The sequence below is a fragment of the Canis lupus genome, chromosome 22 (genome assembly GCF_048164855.1).
Source record: "Canis lupus baileyi chromosome 22, mCanLup2.hap1, whole genome shotgun sequence".
Lineage (NCBI taxonomy): Eukaryota > Metazoa > Chordata > Mammalia > Carnivora > Canidae > Canis > Canis lupus.
Window position 1 is genome coordinate 42,081,251 of NC_132859.1, and position 13,344 is coordinate 42,094,594.

Consider the following 13,344-nt stretch of genomic DNA (forward strand, 5'->3'; position numbering starts at 1 on the left):
TAGTTTGGTTTCTATTTCTTAACAGAAATATTCCTTGATAATATAACTGAGTTGAGCACTTATTCATGTTTTACTGTGTAACTGATTTTAGACAAATTGACAATTTTTTCTGAGTATTTTAGTTTCTGTAATTCTTTAAGATGACAAAACACATGATCTTTTACCGCCAAATTATTATAGTGAGTTTTTAATTTTATCACCATGATATATTCAACCTACTTAAAGTGGCCTACACTAAATGTAATCCCTAATTTAACTTTGATCTTTCTCCTACAAATATTGGTTGAGATGACATTTTCTCAAGCCAATCTTTTAATTACCAGTATTGATATAGATAAGTCACTCTAGAATTCAAGAGGTTTTTTGATTGATGCTTTCTCATCAGAACTATTCAAAAATATATTCCACACAAACTTGATGGGGGGGGGGGGGAATCACAAGCATTACATTATATCCACTGGAGGGCACTCAACATGACCAAAGCATGCAATGAAAACATGCCCTAACACTACTCTCACTCAGCTGCTGCCTCAGATTTGAAGGAGACTCTAGGGGTGGGTAATGACTCTTAAAAGAAGAGGTGCCCACAACTAACAAATTCACAAAGGCAGTTGAACTCTAAAAAGGGGTTCCTAATGTGACTTTCTCTGTTAAGAGCATCTTTTTCTTTAGAGAAAGTAGACTTTATGCATACTTTTTGTTCAGACCTCCGCAGATGGATCTAGGTTTCAAACTCAAGTCAAGCTGTCTCGCATGAAACCCAAAAACAGAAGCAGCATTCTTAAGTAAACAGAGGAAATAAAGAACTTTCTCCTGAGTTTAAATGATGAAAAACTATATGAGTTAGTTCCTGCTCATTTCAAGCAACACAAATCATGTATTTTCCCTTCATGGAACCTAAGTATATACTTATTTTAGCCTAGTTCTCTATCACACAATTAGAACAGTATTACATAAACGATGGTCTGTTAAATAATGAGAACGGATTCTGCAAATCAGTATCCTCTATATAAGGGTACAGGAGGCAACAGCTACATGCTCTGGAATAATCAGAAGCAGTTCCTAGGCTATGTTTACTACTTACTTTTACGGTATAAAAATGTTTTTAGTCGAGCCTATTTCAACAAAAGATATATCCCCAACAATTCCCAGCAAGAGAGCTACTGTAACAAAACAAAGTTAATACAACTAATGTTTTCATAAACGATGTCACAAGTCAGTATGTAGCACTACACAAGAATTTTAAGGCTTTATTAGAAGTTTGTCCTACACAAAAATCATTCAAGCTGGGTTAGCAGTTAAGCATACTTCCAACCAAGCTCAAAAGCTACCACCTACCTGTCTGCAATTATTGATTATCAACAACTAGTAAACCATGAAAGGTTAACAAATTCATGTTATAACTGGACAGATTATGTTCTTTCATTTCAATAACACAAAAGTTTCATTTGACTAAATATACTTAGTCCATTTTTGGCGATTGTAATTTCACTGCTACTTGTAACCATAAAAAAGATATTCAAACTTTTGAGTGATCCACATCCCTAGCTAGATCAACGATAGTTATGCTCCTCTTCCTACCCTCCCAACAATACAAAAGGATATCTACACAGTTTCCTTAAGTGCTACATCTTCAAATACCCTTTGAGAAATCTGCCTACTTCACGTCTTCCCTTCCTATTTGGGGAGGCAAGTACCTATTAAAACAGGCACACAAAACTTTATTTATATGAACAATTTTTATTCAAGTCATAACTAGTAGCAGAAGGAAGCTCAATTCAGCTAGGTAAGTTTTAATATTTGGAGTATACATGCATTCTACATAATCATCTTAGCAAAAGACGAAGATTAACAATTAGTTCAAAAGAAGGAAAACTACAATACTTCTTGACACTTGACGACCAGTGAATGTTTTACTTTATTAACACCTTATTTTTAAAGCTTAGCTTTCTCTGAAAGCTATTTAAAATGACTTCCAGCCTCTGAAAGAGTTGCAAGCTTAGTACTCCACACAAGGGAGGGCTCTAAGTTGCATGCTATACTAAACTTCCTAGTGCATTTTATTTCCCCTTCAAGGACTTCAGACTTGAATAGTTTCAGCATTCCTTTAATCCTATAGAACAGTCTTCTGCAAGTTTTTCAAGTTACTGTTGCAATCACTTTAGGGCCTTGGCCTTGTACATGGCCTTCGGAACAAAGACTGGGTCAAAGTAATGAATACTGGGTGCAAATTAAGCAAATTTTGAGAAACGATATTCTCAAGTAAACCTTAATGGTACTCTTTGTCTTAAATCTAGAGATTGTGTGGGTTTAAATGTTAAAGTAAAATAAACACTGCAGCAGCCCTGGTTTGGACCCAAAACAAAGCCTCCAAAATAGAAATTTATGTCACTAATTTAAGCAGATACCTAACGGCAGCGTTTTGTACATTTCAAGCTACTCTACTCTTGTAGCGCGAAGACGAGGTAACACGAAGATACCTAAGGGTACTCCATGTTCACCAACTGACAATAATGCAAGAGCTTCCTAAATTCCACACAAAATACTTCATAACTTCAGCGATCTGAAAAACATTAGCCTAGACTTTATCAAAGGATAGCCGTCTCTTCAAGTTGATGTCTAGTCTAAGCCACCACTATTCATGACACAAAGCTCTCATTTCATTAAAACCACTCCTCGATTTCCTTTTGCCGACCTCTGCATACCAGCAGGCCAGTCTCTCTTCATTCACGACTCACAAACTCGGGGGGGGGGGGGGGAGGCCACAGATGTCTGGAAGATAGAAAGTATGGAGACAATGCTCCCTCCAAAAGGGAACAGAAAACCAAGGAAACAACTACACCCAACTGCCGAAGCTTTTTAAGTTTCGCGGATCCAGGAGCAGGCTTTTTGAGAAGTTCCTAAGTCTCGGTTCAAAATCCTCTCCCCCGAAACAAAACACTCAAAGAAGTTGCAACACTTGAATTCTATGTGGTCGATTTCGCAGCGGGGGTGGGGGTGGGGGGTGGAACTCACCCTGCTGGAAAGAATAGTGCCCTAAAAATCATGTTTAGCTGCCATAATAAAAGTATTTGAATCAATCGTTTTCTACCAACGAGATCCCGAGGCACTCCGAAGCCGAATCCCGCCCTTCCCTTGGCAAGAGCCAGTAAGCCAGGCGCCCCGGCCCCCGCCCGTTCCTACCAGGGTCTCACGCCCACCGCCAGGAACCCCAGCGACCCGGGGTGCGTGGCCCGCCGCTTTCACTCACCTGGCGCGGAACGAGAAAACACACGCGCAGGGCACGGGTCTGTGTGTGCAAGCCTCACTGACGCATCGCGCCGTCTGCGCTAGTAGTTTGGTTCCTCTAAGGTTTAAAGTTGCCTGGATCTAAACAGGCACCAGCGCCAAACTCACGGAGGCAGGGGATAGGAAAACAGTAACAATCCTCTCAAGAATTCCCTTCCTTCGCCCCTTTAAGATCGAGACGAAGGAATCCGAGCAGCAAGTCCACTGGCCCTACCGAGCCGGCAGACGGGACCCGGGCGGCGTCCCAGGCCCGGCGCCCGGACCCCAACTCCCCGCGGCGGCCGGGAAGGCGGAGCCCCCGACCCGCGCCCCCACCCCGCCCCCGCCCCCGCCCCCGCCCCTCGCCCCGGCCCGGAGCATCCCGAGGCGCAGGGTCCCTCCCCCAAACTCGGCCGCGGCCCGAGCCCCCGGACGGAAGCCACAGCCGCCCCGCGCCCGCGCCCGCCCCCGCCGGCCCTCCAGCTCCCGGACGCGCCCTCGCGTCGCCCCCTCCCCGCGGCGGCGCCCCCGGGGCCCCGAAGAGCCGCGCGACCGGAACCCGGGCCCGGCCGCCGCCCGCCGCCCGCCGCCCGCCGCCCCCCGCCCCCCGGGCGCGGCCCGCCCCCGCCGCCTCCCCGGCGCCCCCAGCCCGCGGCCCCCGCGGCCCACCCCGGGCCTCCGCGCCGCGCAGGGCCCGGCTCCCCGCCGCCGCCGGGACCGCGCGCCCGCGACGAAGTTTGGCTCGGAAGAGGCAGCGGGAGCAGCCGCGGAAGCGAAGCGAAGCGAAGCGAAGGGAAGGGAAGGGAAAGGAAGGGGCGCCCAAGCACCTCAGGGGGACGGGCTCCTCCCGCCGCTGGCGTCCGACCGTCCTCGGCCTGCGGTGGCGGCTCGGCGGGGGCTGGAGCTGCGCCGCGGACCTTCCTCCGTCTCCGCCTCCCCCTGCGCTGCGCTCCCAGGGCCGGGCCGGCGCGGCTGCCACAGACCGAGAGGCTTAAAATGGCGCCGCACAAGGAGCTCTTATAAGTCGCGCAGGGGCCGCTGTATCCTGCCGCCGCCGGCGCAGCGCGGAGCGTTCCGCCGCGCGAGGACAAGGGGCGGGGCGCCGAGAGCGGCCGAAAGTAGTCCCCGCGCCGCCCCGCCCCGCGCCGCCCCGCCCCGCCCCGCCCCGCCCCGCGCCGCCCCGCGCTCGCCGCCGTCCCGCCGCCCGGGGCCGAGGCGGGGCGCCCGCGCGCTCCCCGGCCGCAACCCGCCGCTCCCCGGCCGCCCCCCGGCGCTCCCCGCGGGACGGGCGGGACACGCGCGAGGTCGCCCGGCGGCGCGGCTCCGTGGGACGGCGGGCGAGGGCGCCGGGGGCCGTGGGGGCGGACGCCCGCTTGCCTCGCGCTGCCCGCTGCCCGCTGCCCGCTGCCCGCTGCCCGCGGGAGGCGGCCTCTCGGCGCTGGCGCTCGGGGGCGGGGGAGCGCGGCTCGGGCGGCCTGGGCCTCGCGCTCCCCGAGCCGTGCGCCGCCGCGCGGCCCCCCAGGGTCCGGGCCGTGGACCCCGCGCCCCGGCGGGAAGTGAGCCCGGGGCCGGGCCGCCCGCGACCCCCTCCCCGAGGCCGTGGACTCTCCGGGGAACGGGCGCCCCGTCCGCCGCTCAACAAGTCGCACCCGAGCCAACGACTGGCGGGGACGGATGCGCTCCAGAGCCCCGTCAGTTAGCTTAATTCTTACAGATTCCATTTCTATCTGGCTCCACGGTGCTACTAGCAATAGATTTATTCGTGCGGATGTTTCTTTGGAGGAAATGCATTTCGAAGGTGATACTTTTGAGACATCGATGATGTTGTTTATGGAAGGAGTCATCAATTAGGCAGCTTGTGATTTTTTTTATTTTTGACTAATTTTCGACTCCTCAAAAACACTTCCTAATTCGTCTTAATAGGCCGAAGTTGAGTCCTCATTTCCCTTGGAAAGGTCTCGATTGTCATCCAGCAAGATTGGCATTGATTAAAGCTGAAACAATTATGATCGATCCACTTTGTCTATTGTTGATGCTTATTTTTCCTCCAAAGCAATGGAGAGTGCAAAAAGCAACAGTGAAAGTTGTCTGGAGGCTTTTATCCCTGTAATTAATGCGTGCAAACAATAGGTCTCTATACATAGGTAAGAGCAGAAAACCTACTTATTCACCCCTGGAGTAGCATATGTAGTTTTAGGCAAGCTAACGTTTCAGGGCCAACATGTTCTTTAAATAATTTAAATACATAGTTTCTTCCCCCGTGTTAAAGATATTTTACTACATACACTGGTAACGCTTAACTGCTATGACCACACTAGTGCAAAAAGTACACGCACTGAGATGATTTTTGGTGAGATCCATTGTCTGGAATTACTTCCTCATTTGTCTCTTTGCTAGTAATTCTGTAGCATTAAATAAGCCAGTGGCGATGAGCTCTGCTAGTCGGAATCCAAACACATTATACAGAAAAAGTTATTTCGTCAAAGCGGTGTTTCTCGTATAAACTCGAATTGTAAATAGCACTTCCAGGCACTGATCCCCCCAATTTTAATCCTCACATATAGTATTAAGGAATATGCAGTTGATTTGACTAGAGTCAGACATTTAAAATCAGATGACTGATTAATCAATAGTTGAAGAATTTTTTTATGGATGTCTCCTTTTTCTATATTCAGTTTCTGTGGTGTTTTTGCTTTTGTTTCTTTGCACTCTCTTAAAACTGGTTAAGACACATTTGCACCATTCGAGCATCTAAGGGATAAACTCTTGTATGTTTGTATTTTTCTTTATTCGGATGCCGAGATAATTGAAGCGTTTTCTATCACTTAGATATCTTGATCTAAATTTGGAATTAAGATTTTTAAATCCCTGCTAATGCTGTAAGCAAACACAATGTTATTAAAGGAAATGTAAAATTTGCAACAATACAGTAAGCTGTCTTTCCCATCAAATTGAAGTGTACTGAAGAATTAGTGGGTAACTAGCATTTAGAAAAATTTGTTGAATGTAACAGATTGCTCAGAATTTTTATTTGCTTCTCTCAAACAACAGAAATTGTCCCAATTGTCTCACCAAAGATATGACATGAATAACTTCTGTGAAATGAAGACAAATGCTAACATTAAGCCAAGGAGAAACAGAAGCATCAAAATACCTGATGAGCTGGTGAAATAAGTGGTTTTGTCAAATTGCTTTTTTCAAAATTGACCTTGGGCAATATGTTTCATAAAAACACTTGGTTATCTTTTTACACCTTTTTCTTCTAGAGCTGGCCATTGGGGTTTGACATAAATTAATCCATTTTAATGCAAAAGACTGCATTAAACAACAACAGCAACAACAACAACAACAAAAATGCAGAAGACAAATGGTTCTAAATTTCAGGCTCTGTGCCTAGAAACCCAAAGTGTCTCCAGCTGGTTTAACAGAGGAAGTATTACTTGTCATGATATTAGACCATTGGCATATCAAGCAGTGACTACATGGAACCTGAAATGTAAAAGCGCCCCTTCACTAAAGCATACACTTTTGAATCACCTTTAGGCACAGAAAAAATGCTCAGATTGTGCGCTTCCAACAGAAACATTAGTCAAGTCAGCACTGGAAAGGAGGCCCATTCACTTTTTGGATAGTTAACTATCAAATCCACTAATTAAACATTTATTGAGCACTAAGACAATGAGCTTCCTTTAGAGAGGGGAGTGAGTGACTGGCTTCTTTTGATTAGGTCCCTTAAATTAATGTATAATTGTGGCTGTTAATCAATCCAACTTAAACGTAAACAGAGACAGTAGAAAATAAGCTGTGAAACGAGGGTGTGGTCTCCTCTGGACTCTATATCCGAATCTCCTTGGGAAGAAACCTCTCCCAGCAGAAAGGTAAGACTAAATAATATTCCATGCATTTATGAATAGTAAGTCCCAATTTCCCTAAGAAGTTCTGTTAAAAATATTTCTTCCTGACAACGTGAGAACACTGGACAATAATCAGATCAGCTTTTCATTTAGCAGCTCATCAAGTGGCTATTTATGGATTGGGACTTTTGATTTGCAATACATCATCTCAGGATTCAGTGTTATCTTTTGATTTCTTTCCAGCTGAACAGGCTAAGTAGTTGTAAATACCTCTTGTCAGACTACATGGTTGGCTATTCTCGCACACAGAAGTAATCTAGGAACCCACTGGGCAAATTCGGGCGGAGAGCCACTGTGGAAAGCTTGCATCGGGTGTGCACTGCAGAGCGAGGGAGGGGCGGTGAAGGTGGTGGGAGGCGATGGCCATGGTGGTGGCCGTGGCAGCAGCAGTGGTAGCTGTGATCATGGCGGCTTCAGTTATGCCAGGAACACGCTTCCTGCTTGGAGTTGCATGTCCTCGAGGCCTTCCTTGGTTTGACACAACAGTCCTTGCCATACTAAGGAAGCACATTTAATGGCTACCATAGAAAGTGTGAAGGAAAAGCAATGGAGACATCATCCATGATATTTAAAGAGCACAAAGGTATATGTTTCTCAGTGTTTCTAAGAAATAAGATAAATACCGCTGCATTGCAAGGAAATCACGCTTTGGAGACATACACACCCCCCCCCACCCACCCACCCCCCACACCCCTCTATTAAAAATTTCAAAATGGTTGCAGATATCTCATTCACAAGAAGGTTAAAGGCGTTTCCCATCGCAAGAAGGATTAACTTACCGGAGGATTCTGGGACTGCAGATGTATACTGCGGCAAAATCCTAAATTCATCGAAAAAAATCATTTCTGGACTCCAGCTGCTAAAAATAATAGAATTATAGTAAATCATGGATAAGATTAAAACAAGCCATTTTCACATTCCAGAGCGTTCGGAAAAAAATGATTCTTTTCTTTTAACTCATTTCTTAAACAATGCAAATTTTAAAGTAGCCTTTCTTTCCAGAGCACGCAGCGCCATGAAATCGATAATTTTTGATCTTTCGGTTAGTAGGCAACATGGTGAGCTATTGCAGGGACTGCAGGCAGCAGACATGTTCTTGTCAGCTAAAAATTTTCATATTGTTTTTGAATCCATTGAGATTTGTAGATGTGATATCACCGGTGTTTTTTGTTTTAGCCTGCACTGGGCTATGGGGACGCAAACTCTCAGTTTATCGACATATACGTGTCTATTGCTTTATATATATTAAAAACAGGGAGTCTTACTGGATCTTAAACAAAAAATTATGTAAAAGGAGTGGCTGGTGTGATTATAATCCCATCATGCAGGGTCCACGGTTCCCATTTAGTGAAATTTCGCAGAGGGCAACTTCTTAAGAACATCCCTGCTGTGCAGAGTGAAAAGCATGAACAAACCAAAGACAGAATTCATCTGTGTTTATATTTTACAAACAATGAAAAACCTACTCTTTGTATGCCTCTTTTCCCCCACCTTATTATTTCATGAAAACTGCAGCATTTTCCCCGCCCCCATCCAAACACTCACCACCCCAGCATTGCAGTGTTCCGTCCCTCTTTTGCTTCTCCTTCGTCTTCTTTTTCGCTTTCACAAATTCTGCACGCGCCATCTTTGTGTGGGGTGATTCTTTGCTAATTTCAGTGACCCATTCTCTTACAAATCGGTTCAGAAATAGAAAATTATAGTGCGCTTTGGGGCTTAATTTGCCTAAATTTCTTTCAGTCTTCCCTTCTGACATAGAAAAATGGAAACGACAGGGGGGGAAGCCCCCCAAAAAAGAGATATTTCTATTATTTCCATAACCTGTTGTATACAGTGGTGATAAAAAATATTATTAACATAATAGCAACAGCTGCAGCCTAAATAGAAGCTATGAGATAATTAATGTGCTACAACAAATTAATTTGCTGCAGGTGCCTCTGCTGTGAACTGAGTAACCCATGCCATATAAAGTCTAAATACAATTATGATTCCCCCCACACACTAAAGCAAAATACGGAGCAAAATGTCTTGTTCGGTAAATATATGCATGCCTATTGTAAAAAAAATAAAATCCTCCCCAGCCCTTTTCCCCCTTGGCCCCCATCAAGCCATCTCAAATGGTTTAGTCATCAGTGGATAAGTGTGGAGTTGGATCGGGCGTTATGCGTATGTACAGAGGTGGAGGGGATGGCATTTTTAAGCATGTGGAGGTTTTGTCCTAAGTCTTAGTTGGAAAACGTATGGACCAGCTACAGATTTCTTTTAAAAAAAATTAGAGATAGTTTATAAAATTTAAGAGCTCGATTGGTTTTATAACAAAAATTAGGTAGATTCATGTGTACAGCTAAATGAAAAATAACAGTGTTGAGCAGTTGTCCATCTGAATTAATTTTTAAAAAAATCATCTATCCTATAAAAGAAATGTGTTTGTGGTGTGGCACTCTTCATTGATGCAGAAGAGAATTCTTTTTTTTTTTTTTTTTTACTCTCACTTGCTGTCAAGTTGAGCATTTATGGATAATGGTTGCTGGTTATATCACAAGTATAATTTAAGAGCTCGATTGGTTTTATAACAAAAATTAGGTAGATTCATGTGTACAGCTAAATGAAAAATAACAGTGTTGAGCAGTTGTCCATCTGAATTAATTTTTAAAAAAATCATCTATCCTATAAAAGAAATGTGTTTGTGGTGTGGCACTCTTCATTGATGCAGAAGAGAATTCTTTTTTTTTTTTTTTTTTACTCTCACTTGCTGTCAAGTTGAGCATTTATGGATAATGGTTGCTGGTTATATCACAAGTATAATTTAAGAGCTCGATTGGTTTTATAACAAAAATTAGGTAGATTCATGTGTACAGCTAAATGAAAAATAACAGTGTTGAGCAGTTGTCCATCTGAATTAATTTTTAAAAAAATCATCTATCCTATAAAAGAAATGTGTTTGTGGTGTGGCACTCTTCATTGATGCAGAAGAGAATTCTTTTTTTTTTTTTTTTTTTTTACTCTCACTTGCTGTCAAGTTGAGCATTTATGGATAATGGTTGCTGGTTATATCACAAGTATGTGCCAGAAATACACTGCGTCAAAGCAGCTCGGACAGGGACCTGGGGAAGGTCACAATGCCAGAAGCAAATGTCCGTTTTCTGTTTTGCACCACTCAGCAAAAAAATACCTTTGGGCCTAGGAAGGTGGAGGAACATACAGATTGAAACTTTTTTAACTTCCTGACTAAAAAATGCTCTTTTGGAGTAAGGACCTAGTCATTTCTGACTTTTCTTCCAGGAATGCCACTGAAAGAGATGACATTTTGTTTTCATTGCAGCCTTGGTTTGTTGTCTGTTAAAAGCAAGAAACTATATATTTTTATCATGGTCTAAGTATTCAAGGCTCTTGGTTATTGGAATCTATTTTATTGGATGATCTTACATTTCAATTCTAAATCTTGGAATAAATTCAATTAATTTCTTAAATAATGGACAGAGTTCTATAGTATTTTGATTTGACTTTGCAGAAATTTTAGTTCTGGGAGACAATATAAGATTATTCAAACAGAACACTATTCCAACTATCCCTAGAAGGGACACTGCATGTGCACAAGTTTTCTTTAAAATAGATTTTATTTCTCATATTTCTTTTGGGTGGACAAGAGGTACTTGTCACTATCATTCTGATGCGGAGGTGCCGTACATTTGTCCTACCATTTCTCATGCAGTGACGGGCATGCATTTTACTCCATCTTTCTTTTGTTTATACCAAAGCCATCTTCACATCTGCTCATATTTTGAATTTACAATTAGAGAATTTGAGTTGGTGGAGGGAAAGAAAAAGAAACAAAGACTCCTGGTTTTCTTTTAAAATGAGAAGAAAGAAATTCCTTGGTAAAAATGAGAAAAGTTGACAAGTATGCAATATATACATCTCCTCCAGGGTTTTCCAGTAATTTTATGTCAGCTGACTGTGTCATTCCACACAAATGTAACTCTCTGAAATCATATCGTTCTATAAAATTGTGATTTTGAAATCAATTAGGGAAAAGAAAAAAACTGCTTTTATTTTTGTGGCTTCAACTGATTGTCCATTCAAAATATTTTTCCTCCCACTATAAATTGTATTCAAATATAAGCTGTAAGAAATCAAGATAGTAAATGTCTAACATGTATTTCTCTTTCCCATTCGTGTTCTCTTTTCATAGCGTAAACCATCCCTGGTCTCTCAGCCCTGTCTCATATGACTTAGTTTTCGGAACCTGTATTATTAGATTGTCAGGATTAGTGACACTGTGCAGGTTCTCAGAAAAAAAAAAAAAAAAAAGGAAAGAAAGAAAGAAAGAAAAGAAAAAAAAATGTTGTTGAAAGCCAACTCATTTTGGGGTGGTTTGTTACACAAGCTAATTAATATATCTAAGATGATTCCATTTTTGGCTTGTTTTTACCAATCACTAACTGATCATTAGGATCCATTTACTAATGTTGATCCTGAGCTGGTTGTCTTCTAAAACAAAAATTTCTAAAGATTTTGCATTGAGCAATCTTCTTTGTAAAACAATTCTGAATATGCACCTTCAGATGTCTATTTATTTAAATTATACACATGTACTGCTATCAGTGCATACATGAAATATTAGTGATGCTTGGCTTTTTTTTTTTTTTAGATAAAAAGTAAATAAAGGAATTGCAGTATTTTATTTTTTCATCCCAATGAATCCTCATGTGCACTTTCTGGGTTTTATTCACTCCACTCAGGACCGCTTATTAAAATTCCGAAATCTTTCACATAATCTGCTTATTTAAAGCATTATTTCACCCAATTTGAAGGGTGTGCTTCATTTTTTAAAACTAAACTCAGAGCTTTATTTATTATAGCTGCTGATTATTGCAGAATCCTTTAGGAAATTACACATTGATCTTTTCTATTAACTGACTTTAAATAAACCCTCTGGTAAAAACTGCCATTCACGTTTCTAGCAAATGTACCTAGAATATATACTGGTTGATGGAGTCTCTTGTATCACCGTTTTCTCTGAATATTTAACTCTTTTGTGTGTGGGGTCTCCCACGTCTTTCCCTTCTTTAGGGAAGGTGTTAACCTTTTCAATAAAGAGGATGAGGGTGCCTTTTCAATGTCAAAAGATTCTGAGAAAGCTCAGGTAATAGTTGTACTTTTAGTGTAGATTGAGAATCCACATAGTGATAAAAACCTCCTATAAAGTCAGTAATGCTTTTAAACGAATTTATGTTTTATTAATCCCAGTGGAATCGACATGAATTTGAATACTAATCACAAACATATGGGAAAGACTCATTTTTCAGTGCACAGACAATTCTTAGTACCCAAATGGATTTTTGAAGCTCTTGCTTAACTTGGTGGTGAGAAAACCTTCGTGGTAAGGAAAAGAGGAGACGCGATTCCTACTCTGCTGTGCCCTAGCCATGTGACCTGGAGAGGCTCTCTAATCTGAGTCTTGGCGTCTGCTCTGTGGTGGCAGTCCCAGGAGTCCAAATGGTGGCTTCCATTTGTTGAGCTTCTGCCAAATTTGAAGCCTTGCCTTTGACAACCCAGTGAACTTCACCTTTTCACCTATAAGACCTCTTTAAACCATCACAGATAGTGGGGTAGGGAAACATTATTTTTTCCCATTTCCCATTTGGAGAACTTCAGATTTAGGGAAATTAAAGAGTTTGCTCAGGTTATAGGCTAGATAAACGTACTAGAATTAGAACTCCAGACCTGTGTTGTCTGGTACAGTAGCCATTAGCTGCATGTGGCCATTTTAATTCAAACAGAAATAAATTAAAATTAAATAAAAGTAATATTCGGTTCCCCAGCCTCATTAGTACATTTTAAGCACTCAGTAACCATACGTGGGCTACCATATTGCAAGGCACAGATAAAGAACCATCATCATGGTGAGTTCCACTTGACAAGGCTGAGCTATGAACTAGACTGATGAGTTGCAAAGCCCATACATTTATCAGTGGACTTAACTCTTCCTTACCCATTCATTCCTTTGCTCATTGAATCATTGAACTAACATTTACTGAATACTTAGCACATGCCAGGCACTGTGTTGGACCCTAGAGAGTTTTCTCATTGTCTTGGTGTCCAGAGCAAATGCAATTAACATTAAAGAGCTTCTTAGGCTTGTAAGGTTCTAGATAAAAGT

The 13,344-nt window shown here is 42.7% G+C and overlaps 1 protein-coding gene and 1 long non-coding RNA gene across 6 annotated transcripts in view; both read right to left on the reverse strand.

Annotated features, from left to right (window-relative positions):
• CTNNB1 (catenin beta 1) overlaps positions 1–4,361 on the reverse strand; it is a 39,184-nt gene extending 34,823 nt beyond the window's left edge. For 2 of the 5 annotated variants that reach the window (XM_072793231.1, XM_072793230.1), the window contains exon 1: positions 4,095–4,356. The gene's annotated coding sequence lies outside the window, so the exon portion shown is untranslated. Of the gene's footprint in view, positions 1–3,250; positions 3,367–4,094 lie in introns of those variants that run through there. The other 3 variants (XM_072793227.1, XM_072793229.1, XM_072793228.1) reach the window with 3 other exon arrangements.
• A 1,289-nt stretch (positions 4,362–5,650) lies between these two features.
• LOC140614499 (uncharacterized) lies at positions 5,651–8,920 on the reverse strand. The gene is made up of 3 exons (XR_012015352.1): positions 8,727–8,920; positions 7,961–8,040; positions 5,651–7,699 (listed from the first exon to the last, which is right to left on the reverse strand). It is a non-coding gene; the product is annotated as an uncharacterized lncRNA (long non-coding RNA).
• Between the last annotated feature and the right edge of the window lie 4,424 nt (positions 8,921–13,344).